General features: G+C 41.9%; 10 non-coding genes across 10 annotated transcripts; all 10 read left to right on the top strand.

Moving 5' to 3' along the window:
- Window positions 1-1,491: 1,491 nt before the first annotated feature.
- trnas-uga (transfer RNA serine (anticodon UGA)) lies at window positions 1,492-1,573 on the top strand. The gene has a single exon. It is a non-coding gene; the product is annotated as a tRNA-Ser (tRNA).
- A 7,298-nt stretch (window positions 1,574-8,871) lies between these two features.
- trnas-uga (transfer RNA serine (anticodon UGA)) lies at window positions 8,872-8,953 on the top strand. The gene has a single exon. It is a non-coding gene; the product is annotated as a tRNA-Ser (tRNA).
- A 1,080-nt stretch (window positions 8,954-10,033) lies between these two features.
- trnas-cga (transfer RNA serine (anticodon CGA)) lies at window positions 10,034-10,115 on the top strand. The gene has a single exon. It is a non-coding gene; the product is annotated as a tRNA-Ser (tRNA).
- A 1,326-nt stretch (window positions 10,116-11,441) lies between these two features.
- trnas-uga (transfer RNA serine (anticodon UGA)) lies at window positions 11,442-11,523 on the top strand. The gene has a single exon. It is a non-coding gene; the product is annotated as a tRNA-Ser (tRNA).
- A 1,080-nt stretch (window positions 11,524-12,603) lies between these two features.
- On the top strand, window positions 12,604-12,685 carry trnas-uga (transfer RNA serine (anticodon UGA)). The gene has a single exon. It is a non-coding gene; the product is annotated as a tRNA-Ser (tRNA).
- Window positions 12,686-13,623: 938 nt separating this feature from the next.
- On the top strand, window positions 13,624-13,705 carry trnas-uga (transfer RNA serine (anticodon UGA)). Its single transcript has one exon. It is a non-coding gene; the product is annotated as a tRNA-Ser (tRNA).
- A 1,080-nt stretch (window positions 13,706-14,785) lies between these two features.
- Window positions 14,786-14,867, top strand: trnas-uga (transfer RNA serine (anticodon UGA)). Its single transcript has one exon. It is a non-coding gene; the product is annotated as a tRNA-Ser (tRNA).
- A 1,159-nt stretch (window positions 14,868-16,026) lies between these two features.
- On the top strand, window positions 16,027-16,108 carry trnas-uga (transfer RNA serine (anticodon UGA)). The gene has a single exon. It is a non-coding gene; the product is annotated as a tRNA-Ser (tRNA).
- A 1,151-nt stretch (window positions 16,109-17,259) lies between these two features.
- trnas-cga (transfer RNA serine (anticodon CGA)) lies at window positions 17,260-17,341 on the top strand. The gene has a single exon. It is a non-coding gene; the product is annotated as a tRNA-Ser (tRNA).
- Window positions 17,342-18,269: 928 nt separating this feature from the next.
- Window positions 18,270-18,351, top strand: trnas-uga (transfer RNA serine (anticodon UGA)). Its single transcript has one exon. It is a non-coding gene; the product is annotated as a tRNA-Ser (tRNA).
- The last annotated feature ends 674 nt before the right edge of the window (window positions 18,352-19,025 follow it).

Genomic DNA, 19,025 nt, shown 5'->3' with positions numbered 1-19,025 from the left:
AATCGGTCCATATATACCCAAAATAGCTTTGTATGGAAGCTGTGTCATTCAGAAAAAAACATCGTTTTTAAACCTTGCGTAATTTTTAAAAATTAAAAAAGTCGACGATAAACTTTCACAAAACACTTCGAAATCCTTTTGTAATCCAACTTTAGGTATTAGTAAACGTTTATAATCTATCAAAATGATTACAGGGCGATGTATATTCAATAGCTCCTCGTTTGCAAATCAATGGCTGCCCATTACCACATTAACAACATCCGGGTGAAGACTGGAAGAAACGGATGCCAGATAGATGGATTTTCCAACAATTAATTCAATTGAAAATGACGACAATGGCGACATCCTGTGGACTTTGTATGAATTGCATGCAGGTCGATATTAAATTTTGCCCTCTTTTAACAACTCATGGAAGTGACTTATGGAAATTATTTTTAGCTTTCAGAGAGCAGTTTTTCTTGCGTTTTTCAATGAAATGGCCGAGAGGTTAAGGCGTTGGATTCGAAATCCAATGGGGTCTCTCCGCGCAGGTTCGAACCCTGCTCACAGCGCTTTGACAAACAAGTCTTTATTTGCAACATGTCATTTGGGAGTTGATATGGATAATGTCCTTAATCCGTGGACTTGTCCTTTGATTCAGGTGCTCAGAATATATCTTCCAAGACAAAAAGGAGTTCAAATAGGCTCTTCAGAAGAGATCCTGTTGGTTGTGAGATAGTCGAGCTGTTAAGGACTGCAAGAGTAAGTTTTGATGGCAGAGTGGACTTGAAATCCAATGTTGTCTTCCTGCGCAGGGTTGAAATCTGCTCGCAGTGCTATGACAAACCAGTATTTTGAACATATGACTTGATAGGAATCTAAGACATGGACTTGTCCAGTGATTCAAGTGCTCGGAATACTTTTTGTCTTTGTCTTTGTGTGAGCTAATTGAGAAAGTTGTGATGGCCGAGTGGTTAATACGTGATTTGGCGCAATAAGATCAATATGTTGTGCCATCAAGTTTACCATTTTACACCAATGATGTCTGTTTCCAAATCCCCAATCCCTTTACTTGTTCCAACAGCTGCAATGGCCGATTCTTTAGACGTTGGACCTGAATTTCACTGGGGTCTCCCCACCCATGTTCTTACCTTGCTCGAAGCGTATAGCCCACTTCTGCTTTCTCCTCATCACTTTCCTTAGATTCCTACTGCTGCGATGGCCAAGTGGTTTAAGCTTTGCAAATGAACTCCAGTGTTGTCTCCCTGTACAGTTTTTAAAACTGCTTGCATCGCATTGACAAACCAGTATTTATTTGTAAAATAGCATTGGTGACTTGATATTGATGAAGTGCTTAATGCATAGACTTGTCCTTTGATTCAAGTGCTCAGAATATGTATTCCTTGAATAACAGTTCAAATAGGCTCTTCAGTAGACAGTCTCGTCTTTACAGAAGTAAAATTGACAGAATGAGATAAACGACTGGTTAAGGCCTGGTAGTTAACATAGCAAGCTGTGATGGCCGAGTGGTTAAGGCGTTGGACTTGAAATCCAATGGGGTCTCCCCGCGCAGGTTCGAACCCTGCTCACAGCGCTATGACAAACCATTTCTTTTTTTACATATCCTTGGTGACTTGATATGGATAATGTGCTTAATGCATGGACTTGTCCTTTGATTCAAGTGCTCAGAATATATCTGCCTTGACAAACAGTTCAAATAGGCTCTTCAGTACAGATACTGTTTTTTTTATTTTTTAAACTCTGTTTATTAAGTTTTGAACATACACACATACAGACAAGACAAAGCAATATAAATAATATACTCAACTAGAAAAAAACAAAAACAAATAAAAATACAAATAAAAAAATAGCTTTAAAGATACCATACTTTAGACAAGTTAAACACACCAGGCAGAAGGCTACAGAGGTTAAAGGGCAATCTATAGTACAGGGACAGGGCTAACATCTCACCATTGTTCCTGTAAACAGTCAAGGGATAAGGGTGGAGAAATGCAACCACTCACAGAGAGTCATGGCCACAGACCGACCATCCACTGGACAAAAAAAAAGTTTACAATGCTTTAAAATAAAAATAAAAAAAATGATTATTCATGTAGGTGTGAACAAAATGTAAAAATAACTGGGAAAAACAAGCTCACACTTCAGTCTCTGCCTGGGCAAGATGAACAAGGCATCTGCGGACCACAATCAATAAGCACATGGATCTTAGTCCCCACCCAGCAAAAACACAGAGAGAGACTCCTCCAACCCTTAAGTCACAGACTTATTTTAGTATTAATTGGAATGCCATCAGAGGATGGACTGTTTAAAGTAAGACCGGAATGGAGACCAAGCCTCATCAAACAGTTTGGGGTTCCCACGTGAATTGAATTGAATTTTTTCTAGTTTCAGAGAGCACAACACATCCCTCACCCAATATTTATAAGATGGGGGAGCTGCCATCTTCCAGTTCTGTAGTATTAGCCGTCTAGCTAAAAGAGTTGTATAAGCAACAGTGTCCGACTGGATTCTTGATAGAGGGGTACCCATGGGCAGTACTCCAAAAAGGGCTGTAAGGGGAGACGGATCTATAACAGTGTCATATATATCAGAGAAACATTTAAATATTAATTCCCAGAAACCTGACAGTTTATGACAGCCCCAAAACATATGCAACAGTGTGGCTGGTTCCACCTTACATCTGACACAGGTAGGATCAAAATCAGAGAATATTCTTCCAAGTTTGGCCCCCGACCAGTGGATACGGTGAACCACCTTGAATTGAATGAGGCTGTGTCTAGTGCTAAAAGAGGACGAGTGCACCCTGTGCAGCACAGATTCCCAGGCGTCTTCCCCAAGTTCCTCCCCCAAATCCCTTTCCCATCGAGTCTTTAAAGGCACCAAAGAAGGGTTCTGTAAGTCATGAATGATTGCATATACATCTGAAATTGCACCCCTAGGAAGCTTGTTCAGCTCCAAGATGCTCTCTATAGCTGTATTCGCAGGCCTATTGGAAAATCCAGGTGTATTAGCCCTGACAAAGTTTCTAGTCTGGAGATAGCGGAAAAAGTGGGATTGGGGGAGATTGAACTTTTCCTGCAGCTGAGAAAAAGAGGCAAATGTACCATCAAAGAATAATTGGGCTAGCGAGGAAAGGCCTAGTGAGTGCCAAATGCCAAAAGCCCCATCATTCAAAGATGGAGGAAATAAAATGTTCTGATTGATTGGGCCTGATAGAGAAAAGCCTCGGAGGTTAAAGGCTAAACGGAACTGATTCCAAATTTTAAGAGACTGCTTTACAATTGGGTTGGCACACCTTTTGCCTAGGGACACTGGGAGAGACGAGCACAGCACAGAGGAAAGTGCTGCAGGTTTACACGATTCAGACTCCATCTGGACCCAGAGTGGTCTAGGGCCAGTAGGATCAGTCTGCAGCCAGTACAGAACGGCTCTAAAATTTGCAGCCCAGTAGTATGTCTGAAAATGTGGTAGAGCTAAACCCCCCAATGACCTAGGCTTCTGTAAATGCTTTCTACCAATCCGTGGTACCTTGCCATCCCAAATAAAATGCATGAATGTTTGATCCAGTGAAATAAAAAAAGATTTTGGAATAAAAATGGGTAAACATTGAAATAAATATAGAAATTTGGGCAACACATTCATTTTAATGACATTAACCCTTCCGATAAGAGAAAGGGGTAGCGAATTCCAAAAAGTAAAAGATTGTTTCAATCTGTCTGCTAGAGCAACAAAGTTTTCCTGAAACAAATTTGAATATTTCCTTGTCACTTTTACTCCCAAGTAAGTGAATTGATCCCGGACAATCCTAAACTGAGAACTTGTGAAAGAGCACTTTAAAGCAGCCTTGTTTACCGGAAAAAGCTCACTCTTGCCTAGATTCAGCTTGTACCCTGAGATTGATCCAAACTTTTTAAGAACAGATAGGGCACGTGGCAATGAGGTATCGGGATTGGAGATAAACAAAAGGAGGTCGTCAGCATATAGCGAGACTTTCTGCTCCCAGCCCGCCCTGATTATGCCTTGAATGGCATCATTAGAGCGTAGCGCAATGGCGAGAGGCTCGATTGCCAAAGCAAACAACAAGGGGGAGAGTGGGCAACCCTGTCTGGATCCGCGGTGCAAGGGAAAATAGTCAGAGGACAAGTTATTAGTCCGTACCGAAGCCATGGGGGAAAAATAAAGAATCTTTATCCACGCAATGAATTTGGGGCCAAAGCCAAATCTATAAAGGGCAGCTGTTAGGTAATCCCACTCAACGCGGTCAAACGCTTTTTCGGCATCAAGTGAGACCACCACCTCCGGGTCCTCCGACGCTGGGGAGTACAGTATATTCATAAGGCGCCTAATATTGAAAAATAAATGTCTATTTCTCACAAAGCCAGTCTGGTCAGAGTGTATTACTTGGTGCAGCAAGCCTTCCATACGGATGGCTAAAAGCTTAGCTAGGATTTTGTAATCACAGTTTAAAAGCGAGATTGGGCGATAGGATCCACATTCCAGGGGGTCTTTGTTTTTCTTTAGTAGTAATGAAATTGAAGCCTGATAAAGACTAGGCGGCAGCTTTGAAGTATTGAGGCACTCTGCAAATAGTCGGGACAAGAATGGGCAAAGCAGACCAGAAAACGTCCTGTAAAATTCGGTTGGAAAACCGTCCGGACCCGGTGATTTACCACTTTTCATTGCGGACACTGCTGTTACAATCTCCTCAAGCGTAAATTCTTCTTCTAGACAGTCATGGGAGTCTGTATCAATTGAAGGCATATTCAAGCCATTAAAGAAGGAGTCAATCAGCAAAGGGTCTTGAGGGGATTCAGAGGTGTATAGCGCAGAGTAAAATTGTTTAAATTGATCATTGATCTCTTTATGTATAACTGTGGTGGCACCAGACGGGGTCCTTATTTGTGGGATTAGCCGTGAGGCCTCAGATTTACGGATCTGATGTGCAAGGAGTTTACTGGCCTTGTCGCCTTGTTCATAGACTTTGTATCGAGCTCGCAAGAGTAACTGTTCAGCTTGCCTGGTAGAAAGCTCATCAAATTCAGATTGGAGTAGTTGGCGCTCTTTATGCAGATCAGAGGAAGGATCCGTAGCATACTTCTCATCCAATGTGGCTATGGACTCGCTCAGGTCCCGAAGTCGCTGGGAGCGAACTCTGTTTTGGTTGGCTGTATAAGAAATAATTTGGCCACGTATGCTTTGAGAGACTCCCATATGGTAGAGCAGGACATACCTGGTGTTGAATTAGTTTCTAGGAATAAGGCAATTTCAGAAGAAATGAAATTGACAAACTCCTTATCTGAGAGTAAAATGGGGTTGAGACGCCATTGATAACACCTAGGGGGTCGCTGGGGAAACTCTAGTTCAAGCACTAATGGTGAATGGTCAGAGATAACAATACTCTCGTAAGTACACTGCCGAAGGTTAGGCAGAAGTTTTTTGTCCAAAAAAAAGTAATCAATCCGGGAGTATGTTTTATGAACATGAGAATAAAAGGAATACTGTCTATCTGTAGGATGTAGGAAACGCCAGGCCTCAAACATAGCATATTTCTGAAGAAAGGATTGAATAAGTAGGGCACATTTAGATGGGCCTGTATTTATTTGTGAGGACTTGTCCAGAACTGGGGACATTTTACAGTTGAAATCCCCCCCTAAAATCAACAAATGAGAATCTAAATTGGGAATAGCAGACAGAAAGGAAGAAATGAAACTTGTGTCATCCCAATTGGGAGCATAAACACTAGCCAAAACAAGAGGGGTAGAAAACAGTTCACCAGTTACTATGACATAGGATCAGCAATAACCTCAGAAGCTACAAAGGGAGTAGCTTTATCAACCAGAATAGCAGCACCTCTTGATTTACTATGAAAGTTTGAGTGGAACACTTGACCAACCCAGTCCTTACGCATCCCTCGAATGCTCACCAGTCCTCAAGTGAGTCTCTTGTAGAAATGCAATATTTGCATTCAAACCCTTTAAGTGCGTCAACACCCTCTTACGCTTCACCGGGTTGTTAACCCCTTTCGTATTCCAAGAAATGTACTTGATCGTATTATTTCGGCCCCTCTGGGCATTCCCGTTATTCAACCCTGTCATCAGAGCATAGAATGGAAAAGCAATGAGCGCCCAAAACCCCCAGAATAACTTGTCCCAGAGTAATAATGTACGGTGGTAAATGTTTGGAAAAAGTACAGAAAAAAAACAGAAAAAAAACTAAAAAGACAGAATGACAACATTAGAACTGAACAATTCAACCTGCCCCCCCACCCCCTCCCCCTCCCCCCATCCCAGACAATACCTCCCCAAACGAGGTACAAGCCTAAATAGAACATGTTCTCTTCGCACAGTATGTCTGTGAGAGTGCGGTCTTAAACCTAAACCCACAGTCCCGCTCTTTAAAGTCGTGTTTTGTTAGTGGATCAAGCAGCAAAAAGAAAGATTTGTATGTATTTTTTCAAATAAAAAAAAGGCGAATCCCTTGTGTAAACGGAATGACAAAAGCACCACTTGTAGATGTATATAATTGTATTCACCCGTCTTATAACAGGCATTGAGAGAGAAAATAAATAAAATGTATAAAGGCTCTCAGCCAAAAATCTAATTTGAAGTAAGGAAATCGTAGTTAGACAATCAAAAATAATAGTCATTATAATAGTAGTCTAGTTGAAGCTGAGACAGCTTACAACCAATACCAAAAAACTACGTGTGAGCAACGTTGAACGTTTGCTGGGCATAAATGACGCTCAAAACTTTTAAAATGAAAGTGAGGCCCCAGAAACCGTGTAGCCTCAGGAGACATTTACTGTTTACTGGGTCAATGCAAACGGATGCAGTAAACAAATAACCAAAACTATTTTGAGTCACTGAGACAATGTGTAAACAAACTAAATAGGTGAGCGAGATAAGGCACGCACACTAGATAATCAAAACATTAGATCACATCAAATAAGCCTGAATAGTTTCACCAACTATACAAGACTAGCCTGTTATATCTAAACATAATTGTACCACAAGTGGGGTACTTACAATCCACACTGTGAGCATATTCAAGACTTCTTGATGTGACGTTGAATGTGAGCCATAGCCTCATCCGGAGATTCAAATGTGTGGTCTTTACCCTCATGAGATATCCATAAACGGGCCGGGAATCGCAGTCCATACTTCACACTTGGATGGTCCCGAAGTACTCGTTTGGCCTGTCCGAAAGCTGCGCGCTGCCTGGAAACAGTGGGGGAGTAGTCCTGGTAGATGGAGAAGCTCTGTCCTTGAAAGCTCAGAGTGGTATTGCGGGCTCGTCGGAGGATCTCCATCTTCTCATGAAAAAAGTGCACTCGAAGAATTATGTCACTTATGTCACGGGGCCTCTCCCCATCCCGGGGCTTTGGGCGCAGCGACCGGTGGGCTCGATCAATCAGGGGCTTTTCATCTAAGGCAAGAACATCCTTCAGCAGCCCTGAAACGAAATCTGTGGCGCGATGCATTTCAGCGGACTCTGGGACTGATACAAGTCTCAGATTATTGTGTCGAGAGAGTCCCTCTAAACTCACACAGCACTCCCTCACCTTTTTCAAATCCGCAGCTAGGCGTTTAACTTCAGTCTCCAGGGATGTAGTTAAATCGGAGACATTAGTAGCGGAGGCCTCCAGTACTGCAATCGTTGTAGTGTGTGACGCAGTTGTTGTTTTGAGTAATGTAATTGCCGGCACAGTCTCGTTCCGCAGGATGGTTAAATCTGCTTTTAAAGTATCAGAAACCTTCTGTATTCTGGCCTCAATCGTAGCAACCACCTGTGTTTTCATTTCAACTATCTCAGAGCGTAGTAGCCTGATGGCCTCGAGAATGTTCATTTCAGCGCCGCCAGGCCAAGCCGCGCCCCCGGGTAAAGTGTGCGTCCCCGGGCCCTCAGACTCAGGGGAGGGCGGTGATGAGAGCGGGTCTTGTAGGCCGGATTTTCTCAAAGTCATGCTCTTGGCCTTATGTTTGGTTGACATGCTGACATTCGGAAGAAAAGTAGTCTTGGTTTTTACGGAAAGGGATCACCAAATTAATATTTGAAAATAAATACGGTTCTGCTGCAGAATTCACATAAACTTTAAGAATACCACGGGAGCAAACGGAAAACACGTCAGTCACACATGGCGTCCCCTACCATCCCCCAAAGATAATAGATTCTGTTGTTTGTGTTAGATTTGTGATGGAAAATCTGAGAGCCAAGTGGTTAAGTCCTCAGACTTGAAACCCAATTGCGTCTCCCTGCTCTTTTTAAAATCTTATTCTCAGTGAATAGTCCACTTGTACTTTCTCTGCACATAGTTTTTTGACTTGCACATTAAACTTCCAACCTTCACAGCTTTGGAAAGGACCGAGATTACTAGATCAATATGTTGTGCCATCAAGTTGACCATTTTGCACCAATGATGTCTGTTTCCAAATCCCCAATCCCTTTACTTGTTCCAACAGCTGCAATGGCCGAGTTCTTTAGACATTGGACCTGAATTTCCATGTTCTTACCTTGCTCGAAGCGTATAGCCCACTTCTGCTTTCTCCTCATCACTTTCCTTAGATTCCTACTGCTGCGATGGCCAAGTGGTTTAAGCTTTGCAAATGAACTCCAGTGTTGTCTCCCTGTACAGTTTTTAAAACTGCTTGCATCGCATTGACAAACCAGTCTTTATTTGTAAAATAGCATTGGTGACTTGATATTGATGAAGTGCTTAATGCATAGACTTGTCCTTTGATTCAAGTGCTCAGAATATGTATTCCTTGAATAACAGTTCAAATAGGCTCTTCAGTAGACAGTCTCGTCTTTACAGAAGTAAAATTGACAGAATGAGATAAACAACTGGTTAAGGCCTGGTAGTTAACATAGCAAGCTGTGATGGCCGAGTGGTTAAGGCGTTGGACTTGAAATCCAATGGGGTCTCCCCGCGCAGGTTCAAACCCTGCTCACAGCGCAATGACAAACCATTTATTTTTTTACATATCCTTGGTGACTTGATATTGATGAAGTGCTTAATGTATAGACTTGTCCTTTGATTCAAGTGCTCATAATATATCTGCCTTGACAAACAGTTCAAATAGGCTCTTCAGTACAGATACTGTTGTTTGTGTTAGATTTGCGATGGAAAATCTGAGAGCCAAGTGGTTAAGTCTTCAGACTTGAAACCCAATTGCGTCTCCCTGCTCTTTTTAAAAACTTATTCTCATTGAATAGTCCACTTGTACTTTCTCTGCACATAGTTTTTTGACTTGCACATTAAACTTCCAACCTTCACAGCTTTGGAAAGGACCGAGGTTACTAGATCAATATGTCGTGCCATCAAGTTGACCATTTTGCACCAATGATGTCTGTTTCCAAATCCCAATCAATTTACTTGCATTCCAACAGCTGCAATGGCCGAGGTCTTTAGACGTTGGACCTGAATTTCAATGGGGTCTCCCCACCCATGTTCTTACCTTGCTCGAAGCGTATAGCCCACTTCTGCTTTCTCCTCATCACTTTCCTTAGATTCCTACTGCTGCGATGGCCAAGTGGTTTAAGCATTGGAATCAAAATCCAATATGTTCTCCCTGTACAGTTTTTACAGGGTGATGATAAAGTAGACCTTTAGTAATTGGATCTGTCTCCTCTGAATTTAAATTGTCCTTACTTTATGGGCTCGTCTAACGATTGAAGTGCTCAGAAAATAGCTCATTTTACTTGAAAAATCTTTCAACTAGGCATTTGGATACTTTTGTCCTTGTGTGAGCTAACTCAGCAAGCTGTGATTGCAGACTGGTTAAATCGTTGACCTCGAAATCCATTGGGTTCGCCCAGTGCAGTTTTGAACAATCCAGTCTTTATTTGTTACTGATCATTGGGGACTTGATATGGATAATGCTTGGACATGTCCTTTGATTCAAGTGCTCAGAATGTATCTTCCATGACAAACATTTAAAGTAGGCTCTTCAATAGCGATAATATGGTCATTTTAGAGGTAAAATGGACAGAACGAGATAGCGGGCTGGTTAAGGCAGTGTAGCCAACAGGAGAAGCTGTGATGGCCGAGAGGTTAAGGCGTTGGATTCGAAATCCAATGGGGTCTCCCCGAGCAGGTTCGAACCCTGCTCACAGCGCTTTGACAAACAAGTCTTTATTTGCAACATGTCATTTGGGAGTTGATATGGATAATGTCCTTAATCCGTGGACTTGTCCTTTGATTCAGGTGCTCAGAATATATCTTCCAAGACAAAAAGGAGTTCAAATAGGCTCTTCAGAACAGATCCTGTTGGTTGTGAGATAGTCGAGCTGTTAAGGACTGCAAGATAACAGAGTAAGTTCTGATGGCGAAGTGGACTTGAAATCCAATGTTGTCTTCCTGCGCAGGGTTGAAATCTGCTCGCAGTGCTATGACAAACCAGTATTTTGAACATATCCTTGGTGACTTGATATAGATAATATCTTTAAGACATGGACTTGTCCAGTGATTCAAGTGCTCAGAATATTTTTGTCTTTGTGTGAGCTAATTGAGAAAGTTGTGAGTGGTTAATACGTGATTTGGCGTAATAAGATCAATATGTCGGGCCATCAAGTTTACCATTTTATACCAATGATGTCTGTTTCCAAATCCCAATCCCTTTACTTGTTCCAACAGCTGCAATGGCCGATTCTTTAGACGTTGGACCTGAATTTCACTGGGGTCTCCCCACCCATGTTCTTACCTTGCTCGAAGCGTATAGCCCACTTCTGCTTTCTTGTCTTCCTGCGCAGGGTTGAAATCTGCTCGCAGTGCTATGACAAACCAGTATTTTGAACATATGATAGGAATCTAAGACATGGACTTGTCCAGTGATTCAAGTGCTCGGAATACTTTTTGTCTTTGTCTTTGTGTGAGCTAATTGAGAAAGTTGTGATGGCCGAGTGGTTAATACGTGATTTGGCGCAATAAGATCAATATGTCGTGCCATCAAGTTTACCATTTTACACCAATGATGTCTGTTTCCAAATCCCCAATCCCTTTACTTGTTCCAACAGCTGCAATGGCCGATTCTTTAGACGTTGGACCTGAATTTCACTGGGGTCTCCCCACCCATGTTCTTACCTTGCTCGAAGCGTATAGCCCACTTCTGCTTTCTCCTCATCACTTTCCTTAGATTCCTACTGCTGCGATGGCCAAGTGGTTTAAGCTTTGCAAATGAACTCCAGTGTTGTCTCCCTGTACAGTTTTTAAAACTGCTTGCATCGCATTGACAAACCAGTCTTTATTTGTAAAATAGCATTGGTGACTTGATATTGATGAAGTGCTTAATGCATAGACTTGTCCTTTGATTCAAGTGCTCAGAATATGTATTCCTTGAATAACAGTTCAAATAGGCTCTTCAGTAGACAGTCTCGTCTTTACAGAAGTAAAATTGACAGAATGAGATAAACAACTGGTTAAGGCCTGGTAGTTAACATAGCAAGCTGTGATGGCCGAGTGGTTAAGGCGTTGGACTTGAAATCCAATGGGGTCTCCCCGCGCAGGTTCAAACCCTGCTCACAGCGCAATGACAAACCATTTATTTTTTTACATATCCTTGGTGACTTGATATTGATGAAGTGCTTAATGCATAGACTTGTCCTTTGATTCAAGTGCTCATAATATATCTGCCTTGACAAACAGTTCAAATAGGCTCTTCAGTACAGATACTGTTGTTTGTGTTAGATTTGCGATGGAAAATCTGAGAGCCAAGTGGTTAAGTCTTCAGACTTGAAACCCAATTGCGTCTCCCTGCTCTTTTTAAAAACTTATTCTCATTGAATAGTCCACTTGTACTTTCTCTGCACATAGTTTTTTGACTTGCACATTAAACTTCCAACCTTCACAGCTTTGGAAAGGACCGAGGTTACTAGATCAATATGTCGTGCCATCAAGTTGACCATTTTGCACCAATGATGTCTGTTTCCAAATCCCAATCAATTTACTTGCATTCCAACAGCTGCAATGGCCGAGGTCTTTAGACGTTGGACCTGAATTTCAATGGGGTCTCCCCACCCATGTTCTTACCTTGCTCGAAGCGTATAGCCCACTTCTGCTTTCTCCTCATCACTTTCCTTAGATTCCTACTGCTGCGATGGCCAAGTGGTTTAAGCATTAGAATCAAAATCCAATATGTTCTCCCTGTACAGTTTTTACAGGGTGATGATAAAGTAGACCTTTAGTAATTGGATCTGTCTCCTCTGAATTTATATTGTCCTTACTTTATGGGCTCGTCTAACGATTGAAGTGCTCAGAAAATAGCTCATTTTACTTGAAAAATATTTCAACTAGGCATTTGGATACTTTTGTCCTTGTGTGAGCTAACTCAGCAAGCTGTGATTGCAGACTGGTTAAATCGTTGACCTCGAAATCCATTGGGTTCGCACAGTGCAGTTTTGAACAATCCAGTCTTTATTTGTTACTGATCATTGGGGACTTGATATGGATAATGCTTGGACATGTCCTTTGATTCAAGTGCTCAGAATGTATCTTCCATGACAAACATTTAAAGTAGGCTCTTCAATAGCGATAATATGGTCATTTTAGAGGTAAAATGGACAGAACGAGATAGCGGGCTGGTTAAGGCAGAGTAGCCAACAGGAGAAGCTGTGATGGCCGAGAGGTTAAGGCGTTGGATTTGAAATCCAATGGGGTCTCCCCGCGCAGGTTCGAACCCTGCTCACAGCGCTTTGACAAACAAGTCTTTATTTGCAACATGTCATTTGGGAGTTGGTATGGATAATGTCCTTAATCCGTGGACTTGTCCTTTGATTCAGCTGCTCAGAATATATCTTCCAAGACAAAAAGGAGTTCAAATAGGCTCTTCAGAACAGATCCTGTTGGTTGTGAGATAGTTGAGCTGTTAAGGACTGCAAGATAACCGAGTTTTGATGGCAGAGTGGACTTGAAATCCAATGTTGTCTTCCTGCGCAGGGTTGAAATCTGCTCGCAGTGCTATGACAAACCAGTATTTTGAACATATGATAGGAATCTAAGACATGGACTTGTCCAGTGATTCAAGTGCTCGGAATACTTTTTGTCTTTGTCTTTGTGTGAGCTAATTGAGAAAGTTGTGATGGCCGAGTGGTTAATACGTGATTTGGCGCAATAAGATCAATATGTCGTGCCATCAAGTTTACCATTTTACACCAATGATGTCTGTTTCCAAATCCCCAATCCCTTTACTTGTTCCAACAGCTGCAATGGCCGATTCTTTAGACGTTGGACCTGAATTTCACTGGGGTCTCCCCACCCATGTTCTTACCTTGCTCGAAGCGTATAGCCCACTTCTGCTTTCTCCTCATCACTTTCCTTAGATTCCTACTGCTGCGATGGCCAAGTGGTTTAAGCTTTGCAAATGAACTCCAGTGTTGTCTCCCTGTACAGTTTTTAAAACTGCTTGCATCGCATTGACAAACCAGTCTTTATTTGTAAAATAGCATTGGTGACTTGATATTGATGAAGTGCTTAATGCATAGACTTGTCCTTTGATTCAAGTGCTCAGAATATGTATTCCTTGAATAACAGTTCAAATAGGCTCTTCAGTAGACAGTCTCGTCTTTACAGAAGTAAAATTGACAGAATGAGATAAACGACTGGTTAAGGCCTGGTAGTTAACATAGCAAGCTGTGATGGCCGAGTGGTTAAGGCGTTGGACTTGAAATCCAATGGGGTCTCCCCGCGCAGGTTCAAACCCTGCTCACAGCGCAATGACAAACCATTTATTTTTTTACATATCCTTGGAGACTTGATATTGATGAAGTGCTTATGGAATAGACTTGTCCTTTGATTCAAGTGCTCAGAATATATCTGCCTTGACAAACAGTTCGAATAGGCTCTTCAGTACAGATACTGTTGTTTGTGTTAGATTTGCGATGGAAAATCTGAGAGCCAAGTGGTTAAGTCTTCAGACTTGAAACCCAATTGCGTCTCCCTGCTCTTTTTAAAATCTTATTCTCAGTGAATAGTCCACTTGTACTTTCTCTGCACATAGTTTTTTGACTTGCACATTAAACTTCCAACCTTCACAGCTTTGGAAAGGACCGAGGTTACTAGATCAATATGTCGTGCCATCAAGTTGACCATTTTGCACCAATGATGTCTGTTTCCAAATCCCAATCCCTTTACTTGCATTCCAACAGCTGCAATGGCCGAGGTCTTTAGACGTTGGACCTGAATTTCAATGGGGTCTCCCCACCCATGTTCTTACCTTGCTCGAAGCGTATAGCCCACTTCTGCTTTCTCCTCATCACTTTCCTTAGATTCCTACTGCTGCGATGGCCAAGTGGTTTAAGCATTGGAATCAAAATCCAATATGTTCTCCCTGTACAGTTTTTACAGGGTGATGATAAAGTAGACCTTTAGTAATTGGATCTGTCTCCTCTGAATTTAAATTGTCCTTACTTTATGGGCTCGTCTAACGATTGAAGTGCTCAGAAAATAGCTCATTTTACTTGAAAAATCTTTCAACTAGGCATTTGGATACTTTTGTCCTTGTGTGAGCTAACTCAGCAAGCTGTGATTGCAGACTGGTTAAATCGTTGACCTCGAAATCCATTGGGTTCGCACAGTGCAGTTTTGAACAATCCAGTCTTTATTTGTTACTGATCATTGGGGACTTGATATGGATAATGCTTGGACATGTCCTTTGATTCAAGTGCTCAGAATGTATCTTCCATGACAAACATTTAAAGTAGGCTCTTCAATAGCGATAATATGGTCATTTTAGAGGTAAAATGGACAGAACGAGATAGCGGGCTGGTTAAGGCAGAGTAGCCAACAGGAGAAGCTGTGATGGCCGAGAGGTTAAGGCTTTGGATTTGAAATCCAATGGGGTCTCCCCGCGCAGGTTCGAACCCTGCTCACAGCGCTTTGACAAACAAGTCTTTATTTGCAACATGTCATTTGGTAGTTGGTATGGATAATGTCCTTAATCCGTGGACTTGTCCTTTGATTCAGGTGCTCAGAATATATCTTCCAAGACAAAAAGGAGTTCAAATAGGCTCTTCAGAACAGATCCTGTTGGTTGTGAGATAGTTGAGCTGTTAAGGACTGCAAGATAACAGAGTAATTTTTGATGGCAGAGTGGACTTGAAATCCAATGTTGTCTTCCTGCGCAGGGTTGAAATCTGCTCGCAGTGCTATGACAAACCAGTATTTTGAACATATGATAGGAATCTAAGACATGGACTTGTCCAGTGATTCAAGTGCTCGGAATACTTTTTGTCTTTGTCTTTGTGTGAGCTAATTGAGAAAGTTGTGATGGCCGAGTGGTTAATACGTGATTTGGCGCAATAAGATCAATATGTCGTGCCATCAAGTTTACCATTTTACACCAATGATGTCTGTTTCCAAATCCCCAATCCCTATAACTGTTCCAACAGCTGCAATGGCCGATTCTTTAGACGTTGGACCTGAATTTCAATGGGGTCTCCCCACCCATGTTCTTACCTTGCTCGAAGCGTATAGCCCACTTCTGCTTTCTCCTCATCACTTTCCTTAGATTCCTACTGCTGCGATGGCCAAGTGGTTTAAGCATTGGAATCAAAATCCAATATGTTCTCCCTGTACAGTTTTTACAGGGTGATGATAAAGTAGACCTTTAGTAATTGGATCTGTCTCCTCTGAATTTAAATTGTCCTTACTTTATGGGCTCGTCTAACGATTGAAGTGCTCAGAAAATAGCTCATTTTACTTGAAAAATTTTTCAACTAGGCATTTGGATACTTTTGTCCTTGTGTGAGCTAACTCAGCAAGCTGTGATTGCAGACTGGTTAAATCGTTGACCTCGAAATCCATTGGGTTCGCCCAGTGCAGTTTTGAACAATCCAGTCTTTATTTGTTACTGATCATTGGGGACTTGATATGGATAATGCTTGGACATGTCCTTTGATTCAAGTGCTCAGAATGTATCTTCCATGACAAACATTTAAAGTAGGCTCTTCAATAGCGATAATATGGTCATTTTAGAGGTAAAATGGACAGAACGAGATAGCGGGCTGGTTAAGGCAGAGTAGCCAACAGGAGAAGCTGTGATGGCCGAGAGGTTAAGGCGTTGGATTTGAAATCCAATGGGGTCTCCCCGCGCAGGTTCGAACCCTGCTCACAGCGCTTTGACAAACAAGTCTTTATTTGCAACATGTCATTTGGGAGTTGGTATGGATAATGTCCTTAATCCGTGGACTTGTCCTTTGATTCAGCTGCTCAGAATATATCTTCCAAGACAAAAAGGAGTTCAAATAGGCTCTTCAGAACAGATCCTGTTGGTTGTGAGATAGTTGAGCTGTTAAGGACTGCAAGATAACCGAGTTTTGATGGCAGAGTGGACTTGAAATCCAATGTTGTCTTCCTGCGCAGGGTTGAAATCTGCTCGCAGTGCTATGACAAACCAGTATTTTGAACATATGATAGGAATCTAAGACATGGACTTGTCCAGTGATTCAAGTGCTCGGAATACTTTTTGTCTTTGTCTTTGTGTGAGCTAATTGAGAAAGTTGTGATGGCCGAGTGGTTAATACGTGATTTGGCGCAATAAGATCAATATGTCGTGCCATCAAGTTTACCATTTTACACCAATGATGTCTGTTTCCAAATCCCCAATCCCTTTACTTGTTCCAACAGCTGCAATGGCCGATTCTTTAGACGTTGGACCTGAATTTCACTGGGGTCTCCCCACCCATGTTCTTACCTTGCTCGAAGCGTATAGCCCACTTCTGCTTTCTCCTCATCACTTTCCTTAGATTCCTACTGTTGCGATGGCCAAGTGGTTTAAGCATTGGAATCAAAATCCAATATGTTCTCCCTGTACAGTTTTTACAGGGTGATGATAAAGTAGACCTTTAGTAATTGGATCTGTCTCCTCTGAATTTAAATTGTCCTTACTTTATGGGCTCGTCTAACGATTGAAGTGCTCAGAAAATAGCTCATTTTACTTGAAAAACATTTCAACCAGGCATTTGGATACTTTTGTCCTTGTGTGAGCTAACTCAGCAAGCTGTGATTGCAGACTGGTTAAATCGTTGACCTCGAAATCCATTGGGTTCGCCAAGTGCAGTTTTGAACAATCCAGCCTTTATTTTTTTACTGATCATTGGGGACTTGATATGGATAATGCTTGGACATGTCCTTTGATTCAAGTGCTCAGAATGTATCTTCCATGACAAAAATTTAAAGTAGGCTCTTCAATAGCGATAATATGGTCATTTTAGAGGTAAAATGGACAGAACGAGATAGCGGGCTGGTTAAGGCAGAGTAGCCAACAAGCTGTGATGGCCGAGAGGTTAAGGCGTTGGATTCGAAATCCAATGGGGTCTCCCCGCGCAGGTTCGAACCCTGCTCACAGCGCTTTGACAAACAAGTCTTTATTTGCAACATGTCATTTGGGAGTTGATATGGATAATGTCCTTAATCGTGGACTTGTCCTTTGATTCAGGTGCTCAGAATATATCTTCCAAGACAAAAAGGAGTTCAAATAGCCTCTTCAGAACAGATCCTGTTGGTTGTGAGATAGTCGAGCTGTTAAGGACTGCAAGATAACAGAGTAAGTTTTGATGGCAGAGTGGACTTGATGTTGTCTTCCTGCGCAGGGTTGAAATCTGCTCGCAGTGCTATGACAAACCAGTATTTTGAACATATGACTTGATAGGAATCTAAGACATGGACTTGTCCAGTGATTCAAGTGCTCGGAATACTTTTTGTCTTTGTCTTTGTGTGAGCTAATTGAGAAAGTTGTGATGGCCGAGTGGTTAATACGTGATTTGGCGCAATAAGATCAATATGTTGTGCCATCAAGTTTACCATTTTACACCAATGATGTCTGTTTCCAAATCCCCAATCCCTTTACTTGTTCCAACAGCTGCAATGGCCGATTCTTTAGACGTTGGACCTGAATTTCACTGGGGTCTCCCCACCCATGTTCTTACCTTGCTCGAAGCGTATAGCCCACTTCTGCTTTCTCCTCATCACTTTCCTTAGATTCCTACTGCTGCGATGGCCAAGTGGTTTAAGCTTTGCAAATGAACTCCAGTGTTGTCTCCCTGTACAGTTTTTAAAACTGCTTGCATCGCATTGACAAACCAGTCTTTATTTGTAAAATAGCATTGGTGACTTGATATTGATGAAGTGCTTAATGCATAGACTTGTCCTTTGATTCAAGTGCTCAGAATATGTATTCCTTGAATAACAGTTCAAATAGGCTCTTCAGTAGACAGTCTCGTCTTTACAGAAGTAAAATTGACAGAATGAGATAAACGACTGGTAGTTAACATAGCAAGCTGTGATGGCCGAGTGGTTAAGGCGTTGGACTTGAAATCCAATGGGGTCTCCCCGCTCAGGTTCGAACCCTGCTCACAGCGCTTTAAGCCATTTATTTTTTTACATATCCTTGGTGACTTGATATTGATGAAGTGCTTAATGCATAGACTTGTCCTTTGATTCAAGTGCTCAGATTATATCTGCCTTGACAAACAGTTCAAATAGGCTCTTCAGTACAGATACTGTTGTTTGTGCTAGATTTGCGATGGAAATTCTGAGAGCCAAGTGGTTAAGTCCTCAGACTTGAAACCCAATTGTGTCTCCCTGCTCTTTTTAAAATCTTATTCTCAGTGAATAGTCCACTTGTACTTTCTCTGCGCATAGTTTTTTGACTTGCACATTAAACTTCCAACCTTCACAGCTTTGGAAAGGACCGAGGTTACTAGATCAATATGTCGTGCCATCAAGTTGACCATTTTGCACCAATGATGTCTGTTTCCAAATCCCAATCCCTTTACTTGCATTCCAACAGCTGCAATGGCCGAGGTCTTTAGACGTTGGACCTGAATTTCAATGGGGTCTCCCGACCCATGTTCTTACCTTGCTCGAAGCGTATAGCCCACTTCTGCTTTCTCCCCATCACTTTCCTTAGATTCCTACTGCTGCGATGGCCAAGTGGTTTAACTTCTTGACTATACTTGAGACGCAGATGTCTCAAGTAGACACCTGGAAATGCAAATGCGCTACGCTAAATGCTAAATGTACTCGTTACAAC

This window comes from Oncorhynchus clarkii, chromosome 20, assembly GCF_045791955.1.
Source record: "Oncorhynchus clarkii lewisi isolate Uvic-CL-2024 chromosome 20, UVic_Ocla_1.0, whole genome shotgun sequence".
Taxonomy (NCBI): Eukaryota; Metazoa; Chordata; class Actinopteri; order Salmoniformes; family Salmonidae; genus Oncorhynchus; species Oncorhynchus clarkii.
The sequence above is the reverse complement of the archived record's forward strand: the minus strand, read 5'-3'. Positions and strand labels throughout refer to the sequence as shown.